Source organism: Triticum dicoccoides, chromosome 7A (genome assembly GCF_002162155.2).
Source record: "Triticum dicoccoides isolate Atlit2015 ecotype Zavitan chromosome 7A, WEW_v2.0, whole genome shotgun sequence".
In the NCBI taxonomy this organism is placed as follows: domain Eukaryota; kingdom Viridiplantae; phylum Streptophyta; class Magnoliopsida; order Poales; family Poaceae; genus Triticum; species Triticum dicoccoides.
The window spans coordinates 513705190-513720490 of NC_041392.1; positions in this window are offsets into that span (position 1 = coordinate 513705190).

A 15301-nucleotide genomic window follows, 5' to 3' on the forward strand; every position below is an offset into this window, starting at 1 on the left:
GGCTTGCCGTGGTTGGGGGGGGGGGTCGGGGAGGGGAAGGGGAGGGGCTCTGGGAAGAATGTTGGGGGCAAAGAGGGGAAAACAATGGAGTTACCAAAGCAGCCCTTTTCTGTTCATGTGGCAGGGGTAAAACAGAAATATCATAGGGCTAAACTTTCAGGCGCGAGATATTTCGATGTGAGCGGGAAGTTTGAAAGCTTTTGGCGCCTGAAATTATATTCTGCTCTTGTACGGCCGACTATGATATCATGGCCGAGAATTTGTTTGTTTTGCACGCCAAAAAAGTGCAAGTTTTGAAAATCGATGTCTCCAACTCAAAACTTAGATTGTCCATTCAATTCAAATATGGATCAATTAGATACTACAAGCAAATACCATCATACGGTCCAATTCAAATGAAATTCCAAATGTGTTTATCCTAAATATGATGACAAAAGCAAAAATGTGTATGTGTATGAATAAAGTGGATGATTATAAAGTTTGAACATGCCTGTATGTGTATGTCTCTAGGTTTGATATATGAATTTGAAATCACAAAATCCCGGCTTAAAAAATGTACCTCCGTTTAAATGAATTACAAAAGCTAATGATGGAGTCGAATTCCAAAATTCCAATCTTAGGTTTGTAATTCTGGTACATCAAGGTATATCACGCATGTTCAAAAGTATCGTTATCTCATAGTCCAAACTGTGAAACAAATTGATCAACCATGAGTGCACACACTATTGACCATATATATCTCAATTACACTAAAGTCCCTCAAATATAGACACCTCACTCTTTATCTGAAGCCAACCCCCCTCGTCGCCCCCACACACAGAGAAGTCGTTGTCTCCCCCAAACACCAACAGACAAGCACATTAACACCCCTCTCTCTTCTAAAGTCCGGACCCCAATATAGGTCTCTATCACTTTGTCTCTTGGGAATGCACACATCTCTTCCCCCACTCTCTAGCTAGGTCTCCCGGCATCTCTCTTTCCCAAGCACACGCACTATGTAGAGTGTATCTTTCCCATACACACAAAACGTCGCCCCCAAACGTCTATCTCCCTAGTTATGTGGTTCTCGCAGACTCACCTCACACACCACCCCCACTACAAACAATCACACTTTGTCTCCTTGTGCACCACTCTCCTCTTTCTATCTCTCCCACATGCGGACCCGCCCCAGCTCCTCCCTGTATACATATATGCCGCGACTCTTTCCATAGCTCCCTAATGTATCATCATTCTCGATCTCGCACATTGTTCTCTACAACATCTATTCTAGATCTCTCATGAAGTCCCTATCACACACATGATGACTCGCTTCCCTTGCGTCTCCGTACATAGGCCAATTTCAAACAACATCAACATTGTCTCCCTATCTATACGCCATTTATGGACACAAACGCCCCCCCTCTCGCCCTCTCTCTTCTCTCTCTCTCTCACACCCTTGTCCCACACACACTCGATGTCTCTTCCAAATAGTCTGCTCCCCTCGCTCGCACCCATGCTATCCCGCTACTACACATGTCACACCATTCCCCTTCCCTTATACTAGGTTTACATCATTAGTGGTCTCTCTACTCCACATACACACACTCCCTCTCACACACAAACGCGCGCACAAACACACACAGACACGCACAAACACCCATTAATCTGGATCCTCATCTCTCCCCATGTCCACATGTGTATCTCACACACTCACTCTCTAATTATGTATATGTGTCTCCACGTTACACAACACAAAGCCCCATGTACATGTCTCTCTCTATCCTCCACACACATAGACACAAAGAATCTGTTATCATTGCCTCAATCTCTAGACATATCACACACGCACACTATCTTTATCTCTCTCTCTCTCTCTCGCAAACACGCTTAACAAGGGTTTCCCCTTGAATAACTTACAGCCTATTCATCAATAGTCGTGGCAGTATGGCGAACACAAGACGTGAAAAAGAATAAATCTACACGTGCTTAGACCACCTAGTATGACTACTAGGACTAGAGCAAGCCAAAAAGCACACCGCCGTCACCCCCTCCTTATCAGCGACGGGAAAACCTTTGTTTTACACAGTCGAGAAGTCATTGTGCTAAGGCCTCACATGCTGAGGCGTTGAATAGAATGTAGATGCTAGTTTACGGAAACAAGTATCGATAATACATTTGTATCTCCATACTTATATTTCTTCTCTTATAAAAAACCGAGTTGGTGATGATGGTACGCGTGCCATCTTGCAATATAGACCGTTCGATCTATATCTGACGGATGGAAATTAAACTAATAGATACCCGCACCCCTCTCCACATTTGCTGACAAGGCCTTCCCTCGTTCATCCTTATCTCCAACAACCTCATTGTTGAGCAATTAAGAAAGGAAGCCTCTAGAACAAACTAGCATGGTGGCCACTGCCGGCGTCGTCAATCCCCATGCCTCCGCTCCGTCCGACCACCAATCACCACCACGCCCCACTCCTCTTCACCTTATCTCCTATTTCTCAAGATATTATTAGTTTTTACACATGGGATTACTCCCGCATGGGTCAATAACAACACGTGTTTTATAAAAAATGCATCTTGATGTTCCGTGCAATGCACAAATCTTGCTAGTACTCCTACATAAGAGTAAGTTGGTGATGATGGTGTGTCTGCCATCCGTCGTTTGTGACCATTAGATCTACATTTGACAACTTTGAGGTAAGTTGTTGCCTTTTCTCAACAACGTCCCACTTGTCTACCAATTTGCAGAAAAACCCATAATTAGTATCTTAAAACCAACCACATCCCTCCCTAGCCTCACTAAAACAGCCCAAGGAATATATTCTAATTGAAACATAATATATCTCTAGTGATATATGTATATCAAAATTAGAGTGTTTTGTATCAAGTTTGTGAAAAATATTATTCTAATTATGATTCATTGCAACGCACATGCACATTGCTAGTATTTCCAACCATGCAATTTTTTCCTAGTATTCCATAGTTTCGAGTTTTCCATCAAGATATTAGGCACTCATGGTTGATATTTACTTTCAATCATGTACACATATGCACTATGTAACTAGCCTTGCTTATTGCATTCCAAAGCTTAACTTTCACTCCTACTTACAATATGTAGAGTATTTAACAAAAAACTACCACTTTCAACCAGCCCTAGTGTCGGTGTCAAAACCGGCGGATCTCGGGTAGGGGGTCCCGAACTGTGCGTCTAAGGTCGATGGTAATAGGAGACAGGGGACACAATGTTTTACCCAGGTTTGGGCCCTCTCTATGGAGGTAATACCCTACGCCCTGCTTGATTGATCTTGATGAATATGAGTATTACAAGAGTTGATCTACCACGAGATCGTAATGGCTAAACCCTAGAGGCCTAGCTTGTATGGTTATGATAATGTATCTATCCTACGGACTAAGTCCTCCGGTTTATATAGACACCGGGAGGATCTAGGGTTACACAAGGTCGGTTACAAAGAAAGGAATCTACATATTTGGTCGCCAAGCTTGCCTTCCATGACAAGGAGAGTCCCATCCAGAAACGGGTGCAGTCTTCAGTCTTCATATCTTCACAGCCCATTAGTCCGGCCCATGGCTAACAGGCCAGACGCCTGAGGACCCCTTAGTCCAGGACTCCCTCAGTAGCCCCTGAACCTAGCTTCAATGACAACGTATCCGGCGCGTAGATCTGTCTTCGACATTGCAAGGCAGGTTCCTTCCTCCGAACTCCAAGATAGTCTTCAGACGTATCGACGTGTCCGGACCTGTAACACACACCACACACAACCATAGAGAGAATATAATATTCCATGAGTCCAATCTCCTAACAACTTTTTTACAACACGACATGACGTCTGCCCGGTCACTATATCAAACCGTTTTGTTTGCCATCCCATGTTTCGAGATGCGATATCCATTGGCATGTCTTGTCAAAGCAGAGATCGTGTCCCCTTATTGCGGGATCCTCATCAATACGGGCATGGGTAACCCAACCATGCCTTTTACACAGCCCTTAGGAGTAGGCAAGTTTTAAGGCAAGTAGGAAGGTGTTTGACATTCGTGGCCTTTATAAGGGGATAAGGATTCGTCCCCATTCACCCACGCCCTCTCCTTCCTCTGCCCACCCATTCTTGAGCTCCATCGCCCAAGCTCTAGCTTCCCCCGCCGGAGAAAGCACTCCAACCATGTCCAGATCCGGAGCTGGAGGCAAGTGGATGGCCTCCTCTATTAAGAAGAAAGACATCAAGGAGCTCCGAGAGGCCGGATATCTTGCCAAGGAGATCGTTCACCGTCTCCCGGCCAAGGGACAGATCGTCCCTACCCCAGAGCCCCATGAGAGGGTTGTGTTTCTCACGCATTTCGTCCGCGGGCTGGGATTCCCTCTCCACCCGTTTGTCCGCGGACTGATGTTTTACTACGGGCTGGACTTCCATGATCTAGCCCCCAACTTTATCCTCAACATCTCAGCATTTATAGTCATTTGCGAGGCCTTTCTCCGTATCCCACCTCACTTTGGCCTATGGCTGAAGACCTTTAATGTAAAGACGAAGGTGGTGAGAGGCCAACAAGCAGAGTGCGGAGGTGCCATGGTGGGCAAGATGCCCAATGTCACATGGCCCGAAGGCTCCTTTGTGGAGACAGTGAAGGGGTGGCAGTCGGGGTGGTTCTACATCACCAAGCCGCGTGACACCAAGTGGGCGGCGGCCCCCGAATACCGATCTGGAGTTTCGATGTGGCTCACCTCCTGGCAAGAGAAGGGTCTAACCTGGGGTTCTTCGAACGAGCTAACTGGGCTCCAGACATGCATCCAGAACATGATAACCAAGAGAATCAAACTTGTCAACGTGATCCAGGTTATGCTCATTCAACGGATCCTTCCGTGCCAACGCCAGACTTGCTATTTGTGGGAGTTCGATCCGGCCAAGCACCATACGCTGCTAGAGCTCTTCGGCACGACGGACGAAGACATCTGGAAAGTGCTCGTCAAGGCCGACGAGACACCACCGCCTACGACCGAGGATTGCGGGCTTAGCTTAAAACACCAGGCTAATTCGGTAAGTTCTTTCATGTTTTCAAGGTATGGCCTTTACTGGCATATTTTGAGGAATCTAAGCCTTCCTATCAATTTTTTAGGCCTGGATCAACATAGCGGGGCGGATTAACTGTCCGACTCTGCTGCCCGAAGACCAAGAAACCCCACTTCTGACGAGCATGCTATTTCTGGCGCCTTATGATGTGCCGGATAAGAAGGCCAAGAAAACGGCCAAGGGGGCCCGAGTGGCCTTCGCCAAAAAGGTGCTTCCGACGTGACGTCCGAAGACGAGACTCACTCTTCGGCTGCCGAAGAAGACAAGGAGGAGGAGGAAGAAAGCGACTCCCCCCCTGAGGAGGAAGGAAGAAAAGGGGGGCCTCCCCAAATTTGGAGGCGAAGGCGCCCAAGAGGGGGAAGGGCTCCCTTGCGGATAACTCCGCGTGGGATGTCGATAGCAGTCCGGAGCGAATGCCCCGGACCAAGCCTCGGGCCGCCTCGTAAGTACGAAAAACCTTATGCACATCCAAATGCCTGGCCTTTCCATTTTGTAACATTAATATGTTTAAATTATGCCATCGCAGTCCGGCCCGCGACAGCTCCCCGCGATCCTCGACAGAGGGTTCGCTAGATTCAAAGGAGATGGCTAGCATGTCACCGCTGCCCGCTCAGTCTGTCTTGGCCAAGGGTGATGATGAGGTGGTGTCCCAAAGGACCTTCCCAGACCAGGGGAGGTTTCGGAGACCGTCGGGGTGGCGCCCAAGGATGACTCCTTGGCCGCCGGACACATGGGGAAAAAAGCCCCTGTGGGGACTGGTGATGGGGGCCAAATTCCATTTGCCCCCCAGCCAGATACCATTCCGGAGACCTACACGGCTCCAGAGTCCAGCGAACGGCCTTCCTCGAAAGGAGGAGCTGTGCCTGTTCCGCTGGTGACGTCTGTCCAACCAAAGGCACCGTATAATCTACTAGAAGCGCTATGATGCGCTTCCATTGTGGATGAACACCGTGTCCTTATGAGCATGGTGATCGAGAAGGTTCAGTCCGCCAAAAGCAGACTGACCGAAGCCTGCGCTAGCCTTTTAACAGGCTTTGAGGTAAGTAATGTAATTGTAGAAAGGATATCATAGTGTAGACAGTAGCTCCTGATGCTCTGTTCGGTGTTCGGAAAAAATCCGAACAGAGGATCAAAATAATTTTCACAGGAGTCTAACATAAGATGTCTATGTGAATAAGCAGGCATCGCTGATGGCTGCTGGCGCTAATACTGCGGAGGTCTCCGGCCTGAAGCAGAGCCTGGAGCGGGCCGAAGAAGAGCTCGACCTCATGAAGAAGCAGCTGGAGGACAACCAAGGTATGCAATGACCTGCGCGTATATTTAGGAAGGATGAATGTTTCGTGCTAACTAAAGTGTCATGAATTTTATTAGGGGCCACGACCAAGGTGGCGGCCCTCAAGAAGGCGTTAGCCGAGGCCGAGGACAAAGCGGCCAAGGAGCGCGCCGCGCACGACAAGCACGAGGCCCGGGTCAGCGAGGTCTAGCAAGAGCTCCAGGACACCGTCAAGAAGTACGAGTCCTTGGAGCGTGATTCTAAGACGGAAGCGTCTGAACTTGCGAAGGCCCGCCAGAGCGCACAAGAGGCTAGAGCCGAGGCCCAGAGCGCCCTTCAGGAAATCCAGGCGTCCAAGAAGATCGCGGAAGATAAGGCTTTCATTATGCAAAGCAAGTTTGTGAAGGAAACATTCCTTTTACTTACCCGAATTTGGAGCTCTCCAGGGGCGTTTATGGATTTGCCGCACAGCGTATCAGATGCTGCTGAGTTCTATCGAGCCGAAGAAGGGAGTTCTACGGAGAAGCTGTTCTGGTCTCAATATCTTAAACCAGAACATCCGGTGCCCTTCAGCGACCAGCTGAAACAGCTGGTCGAGCTGCACAAGGTGGCCGAGCTAGCCATGAAGGACCTGATAGTCCGACTATGGCCTGCCGCGCCGATACGCAGCAGCTACTTCGGACTTGTGAAGCGGCTTGTTAGTGCCTGCCCATGGCTTGAGGTCATAAAGCGGTTGGTGTGTATTGAAGGTGCCCGGATGGCCTTTGCCCGTGTCGAGATGCACTGGGCGAAGATGGATGCCAAGAAGCTGATGACCGAGGGGTCGCCTGAGGGCAAGGAGCACCGCCGACCCGAGTTATATTTTGATGGTGTCCTGGAGGGATCCTGCGTTGTGGCGGAGCAATGTGCGAAGGATGTTATATTCCCATTAAAATATTCTTATTATCCCGTCCCGTAACATGAAACAATGATGTTATGTAATATAATGCTTGTTATGTTTTGATTTTTTCCTCCTGTGCGGCCGTGTTGTATGAAATCTGAGGGTTGGCCAGTCATCGGCTTCTGCCCCCACGTAGGTAGTACGGGGGTGTTCAGGATGGAATCTAAACAATCTTGATCCAATTATATGGTCCTTGAAGGAGTTGTTTAGCCCAACGAACCAGGCAACCAGACTATGCGGCTTGAACGCCCTCACTTAGCCATAGGAGTTTTACAATAAAAACATGGGTGCAACCCCTAGTGTCCGAACTAGAGTGCTATAAGCGTCTGACCGGGAAGTACCGACCCTTCGCGTAATGCAAAAGAAATCTGCAACGATTTGTAACCTCCAAACAGCTGACCGGCTCTCGCCGCATCATGACAGTCAGTTTTCGGCTGTCTCTGCTGAGGTGCTCCTTTGGATAAACCAAGTCACAATCACAGTAGCTCTCCCTTTACTACCTTAGCCGATATAGCAGAACTTAAGGTAGCAAGCACAGGAGCCGGGCAACCCAACTATTGACCAAAGACAGGATTCAGAGCCAATGCATATAATGCTAAATTCGGGGTGCCAAACTATACTTATAAAAAGTGTTCGAACTTTTGTTGCCGTAATGTGGCGTGCTATGAAGCCCCTGGCAAACATTAAACATACAAAAGTGTACGGGTGCGACCTGATAGGGTTATCCACAGGGGAGCTGAGAGAGAAAAGAGAAAGAAAACATAAAAGGTGCAAAGGTAAAAAGCTGGGGTCCTAAAGCTCCAGCCGCAAACTGTTCTCATTGTAATTTAATTAGTACGTCAAGGGGCATTGATACAGGTAGCGCGATAAGCAACAGGCTATTTGACATGCCGAAACCAAGGGAGAGCTGCATGTGGGTCCTGAAAAACAGGTAGAGTTATCATTAACGGAATCACCTAAAAAGTCCCCCATATGACTGCGTTTCTCGCTGTCTTGGTGTGTTTACCCTTCAAGAGGACCGATGACCAGACCACCAGATGGGGCCTGTGGGATTGAGACCTGAAAAGGAAACAAGTAAAAGTGAAAGTATGTGTGTATCTAATGTCGGTTGAGCCATACCGTGGACCACAAGTTAGCTATGCCACCGTCGATGCCCATGGGATTTTGAGTGTGTAGTTATGTACGCGCGGCACGAATGCCACCACTTGATCGGGACCGAGACGGAGGCCGGATTGCTAGTCGAGCTCTTGACGAGCCAAGCTCTCCTGCCGCGGAGTAGTTCAGACCCTCTTAACGGTGTCCGTGGGCTCGGCAGCCGAATTAAGGTTCTACTTGAGAAGGCCGCTCTATACTTCTGCTGCTAAGGCAGTTGTGTGCTCTTTTGTACAGAGGGAGCATTCTGTATTTCCATTGACCGTTATGACGCCGCGTGGACCGGGCATCTTGAGCTTGAGATAAGCATAGTGTGGTACTGCGTTGAATCGAGCAAACGCAGTTCGTCCGAGCAGTGCATGATAGCCGCTGCGGAAGGGGACGATATCAAAGATTAACTCCTCGCTTCGGAAGTTGTCCGGAGATCCGAAGACAACCTCTAGTGTGATTGAGCCCGTACAACGGGCCTCTACACCTGGTATGACTCCTTTGAAGGTAGTCCTGGTGGGCTTGATCCGTGATGGGTTAATGCCCATTTTTTGCGCTGTATCCTGATAGAGTAGATTAAGGCTGCTACCTCCGTCCATAAGGACGCGAGTCAGGTGGAACCCATCAATTATTGGGTCTAGGACTAGTGCAGCTGAGCCACCGTGACGGATACTAGTCGGATGATCCCAGTGATCAAAAGTGATCGGGCATGACGACCATGGATTAAATTTTGGGGCGACTGGCTCTATCGTGTAGACGTTGCTGAGTGCACGCTTGCGCTCCCTCTTGGGGATGTGGGTAGCGTATATCATGTTCACCGTTTAACCTGAGGGGGAAACTTCTTCTGCCCCTTATGTTCGGTTGCCGGGGCTCTTTGTCATCATCCTCGCTTTGCGATCCCTTTCCCTGTTCTCGGTGTTTAATTTGCCGGCCTGTTTAAAAACCCAGCAATCTCTATTTGTATGATTGGGTGGTTTGTCCAGAGTGCCATGAATCTGGCACGGACGATCAAGTATGCGGTCCAAGCTGGATGGGCCTGAATTGTTCTTTTGGAACGACTTCTTCCGCAGACCGGACTTAGAGCCACTAAATCCGGCATTTACCGCCGTATCCTCGGTGTTATCACTGTTGTTTTGACACTTGTATCTGTTGCATCGAGACTTGTCTTTGTTATTTTTAACTTCAGGGGTGCCGGCATTGCTTGCATTATTTTTGCTACGGGACAACCAACTGTCCTCGCCCGCACAAAAGCGGGTCATGAGTGCCGTAAGGGCTGCCATGGATTTTGGCTTTTCTTGGCCAAGGTGGCGAGCGAGCCATTCGTCACGGATGCTGTGTTTGAAGGCTGCTAGGGCTTCTGCATCCGGACAATCGATGATTTGGTTCTTTTTAGTTAAGAACCTAGTCCAGAATTTCCTGGCGGACTCTCCGGGCTGCTGAACTATATGGCTTAAGTCATCAGCGTCCGGAGGTTGAACATATGTACCTTGGAAGTTATCGAGGAAGGCCTCTTCCAAGTCCTCCCAGCCGCCGATAGAATTTTCAGGCAGACTGTCGAGCCAATGTCGAGCTGGCCCCTTGAGTTTTAAAGGGAGGTATTTGATGGCGTCGAGGTCATCGCCATGGGTCATATGAATGTGGAGACTAAAGTCGTCGATCCACACCACAGGGTCCATGGTTCCATCGTATGATTCTATATTCACGGGTTTGAACTCTTCTTGGAATTCATGATCCATGACCTCATCAGTGAAGCAATGAGGGTGTGCGGTGCCTCTATATCGGGCCGTATCGCGATGTAGCTCTAATGGAGTCCATCTGCGGTTTTCAGCCCGCGCATGACTAAGTTTGTCACGTCCGAATAGGTGGCCGTCGTCGTGTATCGAGGCACGTCCTCGTGATCTGTAGATTGATCTGGCATGTCCTACTTTATTGTTCAGGTTTTGCCGGAGGTCGTATGTATGGCCGTGGGTTAATTTACCTCTACCTGTGCGATGAAGCAGGGCGGGCTAGTGTTCAGCGTGAGTTGCCATTTTGTCCCGACCAGGTGGTGGTCGGTCAGCCGCATTGTACGATGGTGGTATGTATTCCGACACCTCCTCGTCAAACTGAGGTAGCAATTTGCGCTTTGGGTAGCTTTTGGTTGGGCGCTTGAGGCAGTATTCTTCGGCTGCTAGGACATCGATCCATTTATCATTGAGCAGATCTTAGTCAGCTTGAAGCTGCTGCTTCTTCTTTTTCAGGATCCTTGCAGTGGCTATTAGCTGGCGCTTGAAGCGCTCCTGCTTAAGAGGTTCCTCAAGCACGATGAAATCGTCGGTGCCGAGGCTCACCTCATCCTCGGAGAGCGGAAGATAACTTCCATCCTCCGAGTCTTCGTGCGTGGCCTGTTTACCAGGGCTAACCTGCCCATCTTCCCGTTCATCTTGTTCATTAGCTGTTTCAATGGGGTCTTCGTTGTCTTCGGCACCTTCTGGAGTGTTATCTTCTCCTGTGCTGGTGTTGCTGTCTTTACTGCGGCGTGACTTAGAGCGGCGCCGCTGATGCCGACGCTTGGATTGTATTTCGGAAGGTTTGTCCTCAGCTGGATCTTCCTTGTCATCGCCGCTGTTCTCCTTTGGTGCATCCACCATGTATACATCATACGAGGAAGAGGCCATCCAGCGTCCGGTGAACAGCGGGTTCTGGGCCTCTTCTTCTCCGGCATCGTCATCCATACCGTCGATGTCCTCGGAGTCGTAATCAAGTGTGTCGGTCAAATCCTCGACCGTGGCTATGAAGTGGGTGGCGGGTGGGAAGCAAAATTCTCCACCGTCAGCCCCTAGTTCAGACCGGATAGAGTTCGGCTGTGAGTCCTCCGTCAAGGACAGGTTTTTTTAATGAGTTTAGCATGTCACCCAAAGGCGAGTGCTGGAAGATGTCTGTGGTGCTGAATTCGAAGATCGATATACGATCAAGTTCGGCATCCGCGGGCTCACATGGTTCGGAACTTACGGCCAGAGACGAGTCCGGAGTTCCGATGGCACACGTATCGTGTGAGATCAAGTCTATGTGCGGCTCGAACGCCGGTGAATCTGTGGCCTCTGCGGTGGGGTTGAGCCTCCCATCCTTGGATGGCACAGTCTGCTCCGGATCTAAGGCCAGAGTGGTTATGGGAGCTGTCTCCTGGCTGCAGTCCGATGACAGATTTATGCCATGTCTCTCGGGGTGACCTGGAGTGGTAGCCGCGGTCTCGAATCTGGTGAAGATCAAGTCTCCACGGATCTCCGGAACATAGTTCAAGCTCCCAAATCTGACCTGATGGCCAGGGGCATAGCTTTCGATCTGTTCCAGATGGCCAAACGAATTGGCCCGCAGTGCGAAGCCGCCGAACACAAAGATTTGTCCCGGGAGGAAAGTTTCTCCTTGGATAGCGTCATTATTGACGATTGAAGGGGCCATCAAACCTTTTGGCAACAACACAGTGGAACTCTCAATGAAAGCACCAATGTCGGTGTCAAAACCGGCGGATCTCGGGTAGGGGGTCCCGAACTGTGCGTCTAAGGTCGATGGTAACAGGAGACATGGGACACAATGTTTTACCCAGGTTCGGGCCCTCTCTATGGAGGTAATACCCTACGTCCTGCTTGATTGATCTTGATGAATATGAGTATTACAAGAGTTGATCTACCACGAGATCCTAATGGCTAAACCCTAGAGGCCTGGCTTGTATGGTTATGATAATGTATCTATCCTCCGGACTAAGTCCTCCGGTTTATATAGACACTGGGAGGATCTAGGGTTACAAAAGGTCGGTTACAAAGAAAGGAATCTACATATTTGGTCGCCAAGCTTGCCTTCCATGCCAAGGAGAGTCCCATTCGGACACGGGTGTAGTCTTCGGTCTTCATATCTTCACAGCCCATCAGTCCGGCCCATGGCTAACAGGCCGGACGCCCGAGGACCCCTTAGTCCAGGACTCCCTCACGTAGGAAGAGTCTATTGTACAAAAAATAGCAAAAACATACCTAAAATTTCTTAATCCACGCCAAAAACTACTACCTAGTACTCCCTCCGTCCCACAATGTAAGACGTTTTTGCAAGCTAGTTTATCTTGCAAAAACATCTTATAGTATGGGACAGAGGGGGTACCGATTAGGTTAGTTTAAACCCATTTATGACAGGGTTGACCCACACATCCGTGCTGACGAGGCAGCTTAAACCAACACATTTTGTTTGACCGTTGACACGAGGGACCCACATCTGACCTTCTATCCTGTTATTCCCCCTCAAATCATTATTTTTCCTGAACATTACTTCAAACAGTACTGATGTGTGTTCGTTGGTGGCGCCGGTGATGAGCGAGTTGGCCGCCGCTCCCCCGGACGGGCCGGAACACGGGTTGGCTGGCTAGCCCGAGTGTGACTCACGAGCGAGCAAGCTGCCACACTGACCTTTTCTTGAGCCAGATGGCTGGCCTTTGCACGACGCGCGTGAGCAAGCCAGCGCACCGCCATGCCAATCTAGCTAGCAAACCTTGCAGACAAGTAGCTGGACGGAGCTATCTTGGCTAGCTAGCGGCTGCGAGCGCCGGACGGAGCTGGCATCCGGGCTGCCGCAAGATGGGCTCGGCACCGCCGGCGGTTTTGACCTCGCCTTCTGCCGGCAGTGGTAGCTGCGTCCCATGGCCGAGGATGACTAGGTGTACGGGCCGGAGGTTGGAGGTCACTCGGGGATTTTTGTGCAGACTGACATGTAGGTCCCACAAGTCATAATGCCCGGTCGAATAGATGGCGTTGACTTAGTGGGTGACATGGGCCCTATTTGGATACTCTAAGTCAGAGGTTAGAGTTAGATTCTAACCCTGAACTAACTCTAACCAAAGTGGTGTTTGGATGGCAGGGTTAGATTGACAACAAATGTATCCAAACAGGGCCATGGGTTGAAACATGCCTATAACGGCACTTTGTAGAGTAGTCGTTTCTTGGTAGGGCTGGTTGGTAATAGCATGTACAATGGTTGATAAGGTAGTCTTATCTTAAGTCTGCCACATATGCAAGTGGTAGTAGTTTCTTGGCATTATTAGTGGTTTCTTGCATTATTAGGGGTTTCTTATAAGGAACAATGTACTACTAGCGACAAAAGGCGATTCTAGGTTGCGTTGTACTCCAACGAGTACTACTAGTGGTCGCGGGAGTGTATACCTTGTTTTGTGGGTTTGATCCCGACCGAACGCACGACGGCCTTTTTGTTAAATAGTAACTTTGCTGTAAGCCAATATTTTACACGGGTAGTTTGAGTTTTGAAGTCAAACGGACGTGCGACACCACAATCTGGGTGCAGTGGATAGCCTAGCCACGTGAACGGGTTTTCCTTCCCAGCATCTCGTGGCTCGCGTGCTCGCCCTAGCCGCACCTCGCTTGCAGCTTCCTCATTAAGCCCGAGGAGCCGGAAAAGCCTGGCGGGGCATTGGGAACTATGCAATATGGCTCTGTACATAAAGCGCTCTACTACTACTCTGTATCTTGTGGCGTTGCACGCATGGACTTCACTCCATTATTGACTCTACTATAAAAGAAATTCCTCTTGACGTGTTTTTTTGAAACAAAGGCAAAAGCTTTGCTTCATCTCATTCATAAAGAAGGAACTACTAACAAAGTTCGACGAGATCCATTACACCTCCACAAATGTAAGCGAAAAGCCTAGTCTCGCTGTATCAAATAACTCAAATGTTCTGCCCCCGCAGTAATCGTCGCTGATAAACAAGCTGCTAGTGTGTGCGTGAGAGGAGCGGCTGAGTAGGCCAGCTACGTGAGAGGAGCGACTGAATAGAGCACCAAGAGTACCCACTAGGCCACTACGCAGGTGTACTTTCCTTGCATTGATAGTACATCTATGGTTCTAGAGAACAATACGTAGTACCCTCCACTTCCAACTATATCTCCTTGGCCCTGAGATTCAAGAGTCCAAAACTGGTGCACTATACTAGAAGTACAGTACATCGCACTACTAGTTGAGAAAGTAGTACTAGTACTGCTAGAGTACGAGTACGTACTCCTCCGTCACATAATGTAAGACATTTTTTGACACTAGTTGGCGTGTACAAAAAATAGCAAAAACATACCCAAAATTTCTTAATCCACGCCAAAAACTACTAGCTAGTGCCAAAAATTTCTTACTAGTGCTAGTATTTGCAGTATAATGCAATTCTATAATGTCCCATAATGCTAGTACTAGTAGTAAATAATAGTCTTACCCCTTCTCTAAGGAACGATCTACAGTTGGAAGGGACGAGGCCCTGCGGTTACTACGCTCTTATCTCCTCCTCGCCAATTCCCCTCCCCCCGAAGAGAATGCAGTTCATCGCTTCTCCCATGGATTCGCCAGGCGGTTCTCCTCCTCGTCGAGGCTAGGAGACCTTGGATGACGATCCTCTGGGAGAAATCGCACGCTGCTCCGATGTCCTCACCGCCGCAAGACTCGCTGCTTCCTGCACCAACTTTTTCAAGACGGTGCTTAAAAAGGCTTGGGAAAAGGCCATGCTTGTTGGTCTTCCATGCGTCCTCGAGGAGAAGGTTCTTCTATGGGACAATCCTTCGAACAGTCCACCGCTCCCTGGCCATGGTTGCACGTTGACTCCACTAGAGTTGCCGACATTGAGAGGTAGTCGGATTTTGTCCGATGAGCAGGTTAGTAATGGAGTTTGATCATGTAGTACTTAGTTATTCCATTTCCATCCCATAATTTCTCTGCTGCCCACTGTCTTATATATAGGTCTGTGTCGGTGCCAATGAAGATTGGCTTGCATACCTCCGGCCAGATACCACCATCATTTTGCACAACATCCACAGCAGTGCGGCCGTTCTGGTAGACCCCTTCTCCACCATTGGGATCGGCCTTCTG